The sequence below is a fragment of the Cynoglossus semilaevis genome, chromosome 5, assembly GCF_000523025.1.
Source record: "Cynoglossus semilaevis isolate Cse_v1.0 chromosome 5, Cse_v1.0, whole genome shotgun sequence".
Taxonomy (NCBI): Eukaryota; Metazoa; Chordata; class Actinopteri; order Pleuronectiformes; family Cynoglossidae; genus Cynoglossus; species Cynoglossus semilaevis.
The window spans coordinates 11,074,075-11,086,748 of NC_024311.1; the positions used below are offsets into that span (position 1 = coordinate 11,074,075).

General features: G+C 40.6%; 1 protein-coding gene across 2 annotated transcripts in view; it reads left to right on the forward strand.

The window, feature by feature from the left end:
* Positions 1-12,674, forward strand: part of tox3 (TOX high mobility group box family member 3) — a 280,269-nt gene that overhangs the window by 146,453 nt on the left and 121,142 nt on the right. The gene's annotated exons all lie outside the window — the stretch shown is intronic.

The following is a 12,674-nucleotide window of genomic DNA, read 5'->3' on the forward strand; positions in this document are numbered from 1 at the left end:
ACCTCAGCCATTAACAGAGACAGCTGTTCTTAGTCCTTGGAGAAATAAAGTAAGGAAACCATCAATGGCGACATGCAGCCCTCATGCAGGAACATCCATAAAATAGATCAGGATGACGAGAAAATGGATAAGAGCCAGGGGCAAGAAAGCGCCAATGCATCAGTGGAAGGAATCCTTACTGTCTGAATTAAAGTCCAGATAACATGGAAGAACCTGTGTCTCTGCAGGTTGCTGTTTCTTTGTTTTCTGCAGCTGTTTTGGTTTTGTGTATATATATATATATATATATATATATATATGTGTGTGTGTGTGTGTGTATGTGGATGTGTTTCTATATATATATATATATAAATAACACATTTATTCCTACTGTTTAGGAAGAGTTTGTCTTTAGAGAAACTGAATTCCCTGCCTATGTTTCATAAACAAACATTAAATAAAAAAGAAAGAGAAAAACAAATTTCTTAAAAATGTACGTAGTTGATAGAATTCACCGTGACAATTGATTCGACCAGACAAGAAAAAATAAGTAATCATCTCAGTGGCTGCGCTGAAACGGAGCACAGGGAACACATTGTCAGCTGTTAGCATGAAGCTGTACGATTGTTGGCAGCAGTGCCCTGCAGGGCTCCGACTGAATCAGAAGTGTAATTTCATCATATTACAGTGTGTTATCCTGACAGCAGAGTGCTGTCATCATGGGGAAGCTAATTGGATTTGTTGTTTCAGCGAGCGGGAGCCAAGTCTTCTGTGGCTGCTGTCAGCGTGGTGATGACAGTATCATGCCAGCAGCGGTGAAGAAAAGCCCCCGAGTCTGCAAATATCATACGACTGGTGAATTTGTCACCCTCACATCACACCACAGTCACCACAAGTGTACGAGCTGAAAGCTTGATTGGTAGCCACTGGAAAACCACATTTTGAAAACCTGTCAGTCTGCGTTGACGTGATCATTTTGCTTTGGCTCATCCCTGCGGTGTTAAAAGTGACACAGTGAACAGTGGAGGCATTGTTGATTTTGAAGCTATTTAAAAAAAGCTGACACCAGATTGGCCTCACCACGGAGCTGTAAATAGATGAAGTCTTTGGGGGCGCAGGCCCTGGGTGAAAACACTGTGGCAGAACTAAAGAGTGATTTACTGTATTCACCACTCGGCCTGCTCTTTTCACAGAGAAATAGGCTAAACCCAAGGAGGAATAAACCTTACTGAAGTTTTCCCAAGCATTGCTCAGATTCATTATGTGCATAACTCGCTTAATAGCATTCCTTCCGTGTGCACTTCACGCCATGCCTACCCGCTGCAGAGGCTTTATATGTTCCCACTTCTATGGGTTTAGGTCGTCAGTAGCAGCGGTCGCGTCAGAGAATGTCAAACTTTATTTATCCTAACATGGGGATAGTTTGAATATTCAGTGTTTTTTAGCCCTGTTGACATGAACAGGCGGACGGCTAAAAGACATGTTTTTGCTCAACTGAAATTTAGTTTTTACCAAACAGGGAATATGCCGTTGTTAGAGCGCTCCATTGTGAGAACGATTTTTGTGTCATAAAGAGTCCCCACAGCAAACAGAGCTGATTAATTCAGGTCTCCAGCCCCCACCCCTGAAAATGATCCACCCCCAAACGCACACACACTCACACACACATAGACAGCATAGGAGCAATTGGGCATGTTTAGCACAAATGTAATTACAGCCTGGGTAAGCGGCCAGCTTTTTAAAGAGCCCCTTCTCCTCCTCTCGCACTTCAATACCTGATGATGTCATGGCCCTTTGTGGGGTCGGAGAAACTCCTCAAATCAACTGCCACTCATGACCTTTTCTTTTCAGTTTTTTTCTCTCTCCGCCTTGCCCAATTCTTTATTCCTCTTTTTTTCTTCCTCTGGTTCATAACTGAGGTTCCCTTCATGGGTTGATCAAGCGACAACCCTCCCTCCTCTCCCCTCCCATTGGCTCGCTGTGCTTTTGTAGACACTTTATGAGAAATGCATGGCCCTGTTTAAATGTATTGATAGTTCTCATAGACATCCCCACCCTTTGTCCTCACTTTATTCTAGAAAAAAAAGTTCCAGAACATAGCTAAAGGAGCGGGTGTGAGCTTTGTGCAGATAGTCTCCTCCTCGCTACCTCCACCCAGCCCCCCCAAACATATTTGACTACAGACATATTGCTGTCTCAAAGACCAGAGCATTTCTGGTTGGAGAATTTCGCCCATTTTATTGCCACTCTCAGTGGCAGAAAGGAATGCAATCTGGCAAACAAATGTTGTGACAGACAGCTTGTCTGTAGGGTTTTATGGCCTGTCTGCAGTGTTGGTACATACAGCAGCACCACTCAACACTACAGGCTGCACGCTCTGGTGCATCTAGCTTTATGTTTTGTTGGATATGTTTACACGCATAGTCTCTCAGGTGCGTCATGTATTATACGCCATAGCACATTTTGGGCTAATAATGGTCTAGCACTTATAATAACAGAGTCTCACGGTAAAAAGCATGATTGACAAATTGCCGGAAATGTTTTCTATTTGCTTAGAGATGAGTGAAAAGCACAAGTTGCTCAACTGGTGCATTTTCAACAGTCACTGTCAACAACATCCAATGAAAACAGCGGTATTTGAACAGCCTCAGAACTATTTATTGTTCTGCTGTTAAGTATCAAAACATTGAAATGACCTCATACGATGAGACATGAGGCAAAGGAAGTTACTAATTAACTCGCCATCAAACAAATATGTGTGGGTTGTAGTGGTCAGCTTTCTGCTGACCTTAACTTTTGGCTTCAGTGGGATGATGTCATTGACTGTACTATTAAACGCCACTTCTATTTCTGAGAAAAAAAAATAGTTGTTTGTCCCCTTTTGCACAGTTTCCTGTTTAAATAAACATCGCCAGTGTCAAACAACTTGACCAGATGTTTGCTTCAATGCCCTGAAGCCAATCTTCAGCTTCAGCGGATACATACTTGTGTTTTGTTGCTCACTAAAATATGAAGGAGAATGCCATATTTATTATTACCTTGATCAACAAGGTTAATCCCTCACCCGTCTCTGTCCGTCAGCTGGTCAGTGGTGGACTTATTCACAGCCCTGTGTTGAGGCTGGTCTGACTCAGACCATCTCATCAGAACTCTCCAGAAATGCATTCTGGGTGTTGAGAAGGTATTTTAAGCTTGAGGCACAGTGAAATCAAACTCTTTCCACTAGTGTGTGTAAATAACAGGTACTGATAGTGTATTCAAGTGGACATCAAACAGCAGAACTACTGGACACGGAGTGCACCTCATTCCGATTAGTCTCACAAATTATTGATAGCGTTAATTTTGAGAGACTTCCTTTTCATGCTTCATAATTTCCCATAAGGCTTTTCTGTTGTGGCGTGTTTGCCGCGCAGCGACTCCTCTTTCTCTTGTCTTTTGTTGCTCTTGTCCTACAGATCTCTTGGCCGTCGCAAAATGAATGAATCATTTCTGCACAGGGGCAACAAAGATGCAACAAAGGTTTTGTGAAGACTTTTCAATGCCGTACATACAATTTGTCTAATTATGGTTGTCAGTGTGGGGGAGAAACAGGGCCGGCTTTTCATCCGTCCTATGGCCTGATATTCTGTCACCACCACCACCACGCTGCTCTCTTCATCTGTGCCCGTCCAAGTGATTACAGCACACTTAAATGCCTAATTGGCTTTACTCCTTATTAGCAATTATACAGGCCTTGGATTTTTCATTTGTGCAACCATCTGTACAAAAGAGAGACTATTCACATCTTTCCATAATTCAAACCATAGTTATTCTTCCACCAGCTCACAGGGGCCTTTGTTGACGTGGTGTGCTTCTCATCCTGGATTGCTGGGCCCCACTCACTCTACTGTTCTTTCATCATTAAATCACCCCCCGTGCCAAATGAACACAGATAACGCAACTGATTTTCTGTCCAACATCTCCAGTGGGATTAGCTGATTTCATTTGATTTACTTAAAAATTAAATTAATTGTTTTTTTCCCACAATTTTGTTCCTTCTTGTACCTAATTAAGTGCAGGTTGAGTTAAGTTCAAAAACATACAACATTCTGTTGTCATTTCTGGCGACCCCAGAGACATTTGTGTTGTTAGAATAAGTTTGTGAACATGTTTGTTATTCTGTGAGGAGGCAGATTAGTGACTTTTGATTTTCCTGCACCAGCTTGGATATTTTTACATTCTGCATTTTATTCTATTTTATAGAGAGTGAAAGAATACAGTTGTTTAAGATGTGATATTTTAAACCTAATTTTAAAAATAATATTTAGTTAAAAATATTTTTACCTTTTTTTTATTATCAATTAGACATTTCAGACGACCCCTTTTGAATTCCAGGGGTCACGACCCTAAAGTCGAAAAACAGTGTCTTAATATAAAACATGTAGATCACTGTGATAATCTGTATTAAATTGAATTATTAGATTAGGAGACTGTTGCAAATAATATGACAAAGTCATTCACATCAACCATTATATAAGATGAGAACAACACTGATGAAAACTTGTTGCTTTAATAAAGTTGTTCTCAATACAATAGTTTCTTCCGGGGTCTTTATGCTGGTTCATCTCTAATCAGACCGTCTTCACAATCGAAGTTTCTAAGAGCTGATAAAGCTCTGTGAACTCCAGTACATGTGATGGATGGATTAACCCATCCATCCATGTTGGAGTAAACCGATGCACAGCTTTGTTATCCATGGCCGTATCGCAATGCACAGATCCTGTCCGTCTGCTTGGGGTCTCCGTGCACTATAATAACACAGCTCTGATAGTATCTAATGACAAGGCAGACACCCCAGTTCCTGATGCCATTATCAAAAGTGGCCTCATCAATCAGATGGCACTGTGACGGGGGATGTGTGTGTGATGACAGGAAAGATCAGTGATGAGAGGCTGGAGCAGAGGAGAAGAGTGGATTTGTAAGTGATGTTTGGGCAGCGGACAGGAAGGGGCGGAGGAATACTGCACAGTAATGAGGTGGCTCACCTTCTGCACCTGTCCACTCTGGTAAGAAATGGTCCTATTAGGGGCGGGACCTCCCCGTCAGTTTATTTACTCTGATAAATCACTCAACATGGGTCAGTGCATCCAAATGTATCAAACACAGCTCCAGTTCATCAAAGTGTTGCATCACTGCTACTATTAAAAAAAATGTCCATTTTTACTCAACAGGTGTCAGTTTGCAGTTTGTTTCCTGTAATAGAAGGCAGTTATGAGAAACACCCATTTCTCAATGTACAGTTTTTGCATTGATTGTTGGTTGGAAGTGTGTAACAGCATTCTCTCGGGTTCAGGATATATTACATCCTCACTCAATGGCACGCTTGTGTTGCTTAAGCACAGGAAATTTCTAACGTGCTGAATGAACAGTGTGGAGGGAAAGGGGTGTATCAGATGAACATGTGTGGTAATTCTGACTCTCTCCATCGGACATCTTTGTGTGAGAAGAAAAGCAGAGAAACCTTTGAAAGAGGTGTTTTTCACATGATCTGCTCTGGATCAAGAAGTCTTTGAAAGGCAATGAAGCCCAGGGACATTTTTTGTTGACCAAACAACAGCCGTCAAATTGAGGCTGTCAGGCCTGCAAGGCAAGAGGAATCACTTATCGGGAGGAAAGGAGGGAAAAAAACATATTAGTTATAAGAAAATGTCTAGTTTATTTTCATGGGAGTTTCACTGAAAACAGGGAACAAATGACAGAGAGAGGGAGATGTGAGAAAAATATTTTTGTATCTATCTAAATTTTTTACCAAATTTTGTTGGAATCTTTATTTGTTTTTTTAGCACAATAATCTTATCCACAGAGCTTGGTTATCAACCAGGAAGTTTAGCACCGTTACTACATCCTGTTATGTGTTTTTAGGAACAGTGTCTTCCTCTTCTTAAAATCATGCTTTTGTACTGTTAGTTTATATTTATTTACTTTGACATAAGTTATATTGATAATTTAATTATTAAAAGTATGATAATATATTATATTAGCTGCTTATTTTTAAATTTAAATTTTACCTTAATATTTCAACATATTTTATAAATAAAATGTCAGTAAATTTAAAAATATTTATAAATTGATCATATTGAAGGTTTTCTTTGGGCTTTTAGGAGTAAAAAAGGAGAGACATTTTTTTTAACACGCTAAAACTTTTCACAAATTAAGACATACATTTGTTAAGTGTTAAGTATAATAATTTCAATGTTGCAAGTGCGGTGCTATAAATGGCAATAAAAAATTTGATAACAATCATGAATTAGCCGAGCCACTCATTTGTAGGTTGAGCTAAGTGATCATACGGAATCAGAACATTAGTCCTTATTTGTTGCCAGTGTCACACTTTATAGCCTTGGGAATTCACTCAACAAACACAAACAAATCACTTCTCCACCAGACACTGTAGGTAAGCCTTAGGAAAGTAGAACAAACTTTTGTCTTTTGCCAATCTTTTTACACCAGTAATTGTTGTAAGTGCAGGCATCAATCACAGCGCCTGCCATTTGCACAACATTATCTCCTACATTAGCTCTGTTGAGTCGTGTGTGTGTGTGTGTGTGTGTGTGTGTGTGTATGCAGGTGGAGACACTGTAAACAGAGGCCCTGCATGTGTGTGATGAAGAGGAGGCATGAATGCATGCTTGTGCATAAACCTGGTTAGTCTGCATCTATGCCTGGCCACAGCTTTAAAGCCAGGCACAGACTCGCTCCTCCATACATCAAGGCTTCACTAATGGCATATGATGCTGCAGTGGCCTTAAAAAACAAGCCATGTAAAAGAGTGACATTATCGTTTGTGCCTGGTGAGTCGTGTGGCCTCCAAACACCTGTGATTTTAATAGCACGCTTACTTTTTCATGGTGCCGGGAATGAATCACAGCTCGTCGACTGAGGGACCCAGCAGCAGGGCATGAGTGCTCCATCACATTTTATATTGTGTTAATAATGTCAGATGTATGTTAAGGAGAAAGGGCCCGACACGCATTCATCACCGAGTCGTATATGGTGAGATGTTTGGTCAGCGTGCTGGGCTGGGAGACAGACGCCTCCATTGAGCTCTGTGTCATTGCTCCACACACCCAGACATGGGCTGCGAGGATCTGTATAAGCTCCGTGCGACGTGGCATACAATCTGTCTGCCGTGCTCTGCCTGGGAAAAGCTGCTCTCAATGGCACTAAATTTGAGCGCAGCAAACATTCATCACGACATATGCTTTTATTCCAGCGATCAGAGAGGTTAATGGGATTAATTCACAATTTCAATCATGTTGAAATGTAGCTATAAATAATTCATCGTTTCAATGGAAGGCAGGACTAGTTCATTAATTCTGTTAAAGTATGTTTTCGCCTTCTCTCTGATTTATGATTTAAAAAAAAAAAGTCAATGCGTGGGATAAACAAACTCTCGCTGTTTGCTTTGAACAGAGGCCTCAGTGGTCAGACCGTCACCTCTGCTCCTCCCACTGTTTAATGCTAAATGCGAGATCCTCACAGGCTGCATCTTCAGTCTGAGCTATTCCGGCACACCTTCCAGGAAATGGTCCTAATCTCTTTAGCATTTCCTAGTACGTTCTAATGCGATGAGTCTAGTGGCATGTCCTCCACCTTCAAGAAAATTCCGAACACATCTTTAAAAAAAAAAGAACAATAATGTAATGACCTTTTATTTCCTGGTGAAAAATTAAGTAAGTTTGTTTTTTGAAAATGTAATAGCAGTTTCTACAATACTTCTCCCTCTCTATGTTTGCACAAGGTTCCTAATTGATTGCGGCCCTTCTTACAACCAAATTACAGTGAAGACCATCGTCAAAAAAGGCCACTACCATGTAAATCATCCTGGGTGAATAACAGGTAGTGAGCAAAGCCCCACTGTACAATTATTACATCCTCTTGCAGCGATAACATGTAATCCACAAGCACCCATCACCGCAGGCACTTAAAGACTTTGACCTTTTGCACTCCCCTGCAATGTGGTTAATGCAGATTACAATGGTCTGACTACTGAGAGCCCTCCTCACAGCTGCTCCCACCTCTCCCTGTACACACGGCTGTAATTTACCATGTTGGGCCACTTGCTGCCCCCCGTACACTTTGAAGTAAAATCAATTAGAACCCAATGGAAACTTTGTTGAAAAAGGGGCAAAATAATAATTCTGAGCAATTCCAGCCACCGTGTATGACGTGGCAGAGAGAGACAGGCCGCCGAGCACCGCCTTCTGCTCAGTGGCCTGATGTGAGAATAAACAAGATAAACTACCATGTCAACTTTACTACATGTTGCGACGCATGTTATGATGAACTTAGAATAGTTATTCAGACAGGGAACAACAGGGGCAAATAATATGCAAAGCATGATGGTTACAGTCTTAATCTGTAACGGTCACTTCTCACCACCTTTGTAAAGTTTGTAAGGAGGAAGAACAGTTGCAGTAGGTTATTTTGGACAGTCTCCAAGCCTGAGGATTTATTATGCCTTGTCAGTGAATTGCCTTGTGTATTGAATATATTTGCTCTAAACTAATTGACCAGTATGGTGAGAGGTGCTGAATTAGGCAAATGGGCCAGGGATGTGAAGCTGGACTTGATTTATTACTTTGAATGCAACTCAAACCAATGGCTCAGTTTCCCCCAAAACCATTGCATTTCCCAGCTGAAATCATTGTTATGCTTAAGAAAAGAGAGATTATGCCGGCTTAATGAGTTTCAGTGGTTGAATGTGTTTGCACGCCATTCAGGGGCGAAATCATATTTAATGGCTGACACTCAGTTCATGGCAGGTCCTCCTTTTTCTCAGTGGCAGGTCACCTTCGTCACCGGGAAGGCCCTTTCAGTGGGACAGGCCAAAGATAGGGTCCTACATTCATGAAAAGAGGAGCACAAATGCCGTGCATGAGAAATGAAATAGGAGAAAAGCAGTTGATTTGCACACAGCACTACAGCTCAGCTCGGTGTTGGCTGCAGGCCCCAGTCTGCTGACCCCACTGTGCCAGACTGGGACCTCACTTGCTTTAGGAGACACTTTTGTTTCCGCAGCTCAAGAAGAGCACTAATTTCATTTCAGTCTCGACAGACCCGTTGCCTTGGCTTCTAGGTGAAAAAATGCCACAGATCTCTAATAAATTAGGCCGCTGCTTTTCTTCTGCCGTAGAGTTGTTTGTCTCACTGTCCCGGGCGAAGCCCGCCGTTATATTTCCTCAACTGAAATCGCATTCATTTGCAAACTGCCTCTTCACAATTAATTTTCCATGACTGAAATTCAAACTGGTTGATGAAAAAAAGTCAAGACAATCTATGGTTTATCGTACGGCATGGACCTTAAATTCTTCTTTTCATTAAGGTCTTTCTTCTTGTTAACGAGTTACGCCCATGTGAAAAGTTTAGCCGCAAATTTATTAAAAGTAATTCCCTGTTTTGGTGACCTGAAAGTGAAAGGATTGAAAGGTTTTTGGCAAACTGACCATGATTTGCACCAACATATACATTTCCATACATTAATCAATGCCACTGCTGTAATTTGACCCACTGTCAATAGTAATATGCCCCTATTAGGAACAATGGATCACCATGAGCAGTTATGAGATTAACAGTCATTGGCTGACAAATGAAAAGAGGCCATCCTGCCTTATTCCAGTTTAATAAGTACTGAATCCACCTTATTGATTATTCCCTGCTAATATGCAGTAGCCAAAATCAATACGCAGCCTGGGTCTCATTTCAATATAAATCCAATTATTGCTATTGGTAAGGTTGAAGAAATTAGTTAGAAAATGGATTGTCGTGTTATTTTTTATTTGGCTATGTGAAATAAAATTACTGCTAGTCTTAGTTTATATTCATAATATAATAGAAATCCATACAAAGCAAGTGGTGTCCTCATTTTGCTACAGTTATTTGTGTATTGTTTTATATTATGATCATTATTTCCATGTTTTACTGCCTGCTGTTAGCCTTTCTGGTCAAATGTGACTAAATAAACTGTATTCCAGCCTAATCAATCCCCACTGTGCGTCGCATCTGACAGGGGTTGATATAATGCTAGCATAAATATGCTTCTTCATTCCTCTGTAGACTCCTATTGAATCCCCCCTAAGTCTCTCTAATCACCTGGTTATACATGAGGCTGCAAGGTTGGTTTTTTTAATACCATCTCCAGTAAGTTAAAGACAAGACACAGAGAGATACACCATTACTCTGTAATAAAGCATCCATATGGTGTAAATGTTGAGCTGGTGCAAATCCCTGCAGCTTAACTGCAGAGCACCCTGGCAGGGAAGGTCAGGAGTAAATGCTCCTGACTGCAGCTTATGTTTCTTTTTCTGCCATTTATATTTCAGGATTAATATCACGCAGTGGGGTCCTCTAAAGACGCGAAGACATATAATTTAATATACAACAAGTAAAATGTCTTCTATGAAAAGTTGTTTGCATTATTTCTTGTTGTGTTAATGTGTTAAATAATGAATGCAAGGGATTTAAGGAAGTGGTCATTTTAAAGTTTTGGATTTACTTTCCCACCATTTCTATATTTTATGTGAAACAATGACTAATCCAACATTGAATTTATAATAATTTAACAATAAATATGAAAACAAGGTAAATCAGTTTGAGGCTAAAAAAAAGTGGCTTGGTTTTTATTTCTGTTTCTCCTTTTTTGTATAATGCTATTTTCTAATTGATAGATTAGCCATTAGCAGATTAGTTAGCAAAATGCATTAGCACAGGTATCTACAACACACATGGACACATTTGACTCTTAATCTTAACTATCTAGATATGTTAGTCCAAGTTTTTAATTTAGTCCAATTTCAACCTGAGGAACTTCTAGATCAGTGCTGGAAGCTAGGCTACCAGGCTAAATGTTCAATCTGTATTTTTAGTTTTCCACTTTATATTTCATCTTTTTGTTTCTGCTAGCTAGCTGGGCAAAAACAGGACTCCAGCTCTCTTCCCCCACCCCCCAGTATTAATGTCTTAAACTCAGCTAAAGTCCTTTAAAGTAGACAGTAGTCACCCTGGTCCTGAAGGCTGTAGCCTAATTACAGAGCAGCTGTAATTACAGAACCTGGATGGGGGGAGGGAGGACAAGAGGGAAAAAAACGAAATCCAGCCATTGTAAATTTAGATGACTGCCTCCCGATGATACCTGTTGGGTTTTTTTCTTCCGACATGGAGTACTGCAAATAATCCTATCAGAGTGAACAATGGCTACACACCTTGTTCCCTCCTGGTCCATTACATGCTGCTAAACATCAGGCCTGTCCGCCTCCCTGCTGCCAACACTGACCTATGTCGTCATCATAATAAAGGTCCTTCAATGTTGAATTGGCTTGGCTGTTTATTGGCTTTAATTCTTTAAAAATTAAAACTTTGTGTGATATAGTTGTTTAATTTCAATAACTTGCTCAACTTATTGACCCTTGATTTGTTGTGATAAAACAAAGGTAACCTTACTTTACATTTGCACATGCATGAAATCAAAGCCATGCAGAATGTAGTATTAAATACTTAATAACTGTGTTAACACTGATGTGCTAAAAGCTAACATGTGAGCAAAAGGGTACAAGCTAATATTTCATATTTCGGAAACACCATGTTGTCTTTTTCACTGGAAAGATTATTTCATTTTAAAAATTAGAAACAGTTTTTAAAATGTGTCAACATGGTATTTATTAGACAAGTTATTCATTAAACTAATATTTAATAGTGTGAAGGCCCAGCAGCTGTGGCTTATCAATCATCCATAAAATCTATCTGTCATATTATTCATAAGTCATTCATTTGCGTCCCAGGGAGGAGTGTTCCGTGTTAATGAGCTGACCCCCGGGGGTCAAAGGTTAAGCTCTCTTCCAGTTGAGTTGTCAGCGCAGCAGGGCTTTTGTGTTTGGACAGACAGTTGGTGTTGGAGCTCAGTGTGTGCCGGTCAGAGTGGAGCGGGTTTTTGTGTGTGGTAGTGTGTTCATACGTGTTGATATGCGTAAATGTACCTCTTGTGGCGATCACTGACGCCACAGAGGGAGAGTCTATTCACTCGAGTGTTTCCGGGATTTTTCTTTGACACTGACTCCATCCACTGACTTCTCACTGATCCTCACAGGTTTAAAGAAGTGAAATGAAAAAATGCTGGTTGTGAGATTCCTTTGGATTGGGTTTATATTAAAATGACAAAAGTATAACTCCTCACAGGTCAACGTGTTAAACGATGCGAGTGAAGCCTGGTGGTCTGATGATTGTAGTTAATAGTCAAGCCAATGTGGAGGGCAGGACTTGAGAAATGCCAGACGTCTGACCACTTAGAAACCCACCCCCACTTTTCTACTCATTGAGTTTCTGTTTATTGAAGTGCTACCTTGATTGACACATGTTTTAGGCAGGTGTATATATTTGCTGTACACCCCCCACTCCCTTTGCTGCACTTCCAGACTTGGGGCCAAGGGCTTCACTCTGTGGGGATGCCAGGCTGCACACCACCCTTGTGGTAAATATCTGCTCAATATCCACCTGTGAATCTATACTCATCAATTGATAAATGAACAGCCCAGGGAAGCTGAAAAATTGTTGAGAGAGAGAGCACCTGGTTCTCTATTTTCTTTTAAAAACTTGTGTCCAAGTGAGACCTGCGTTCCGTCCTCTAACCCCAGTTTGTCCTTCTTTTCCCTCCGTTCAACCCA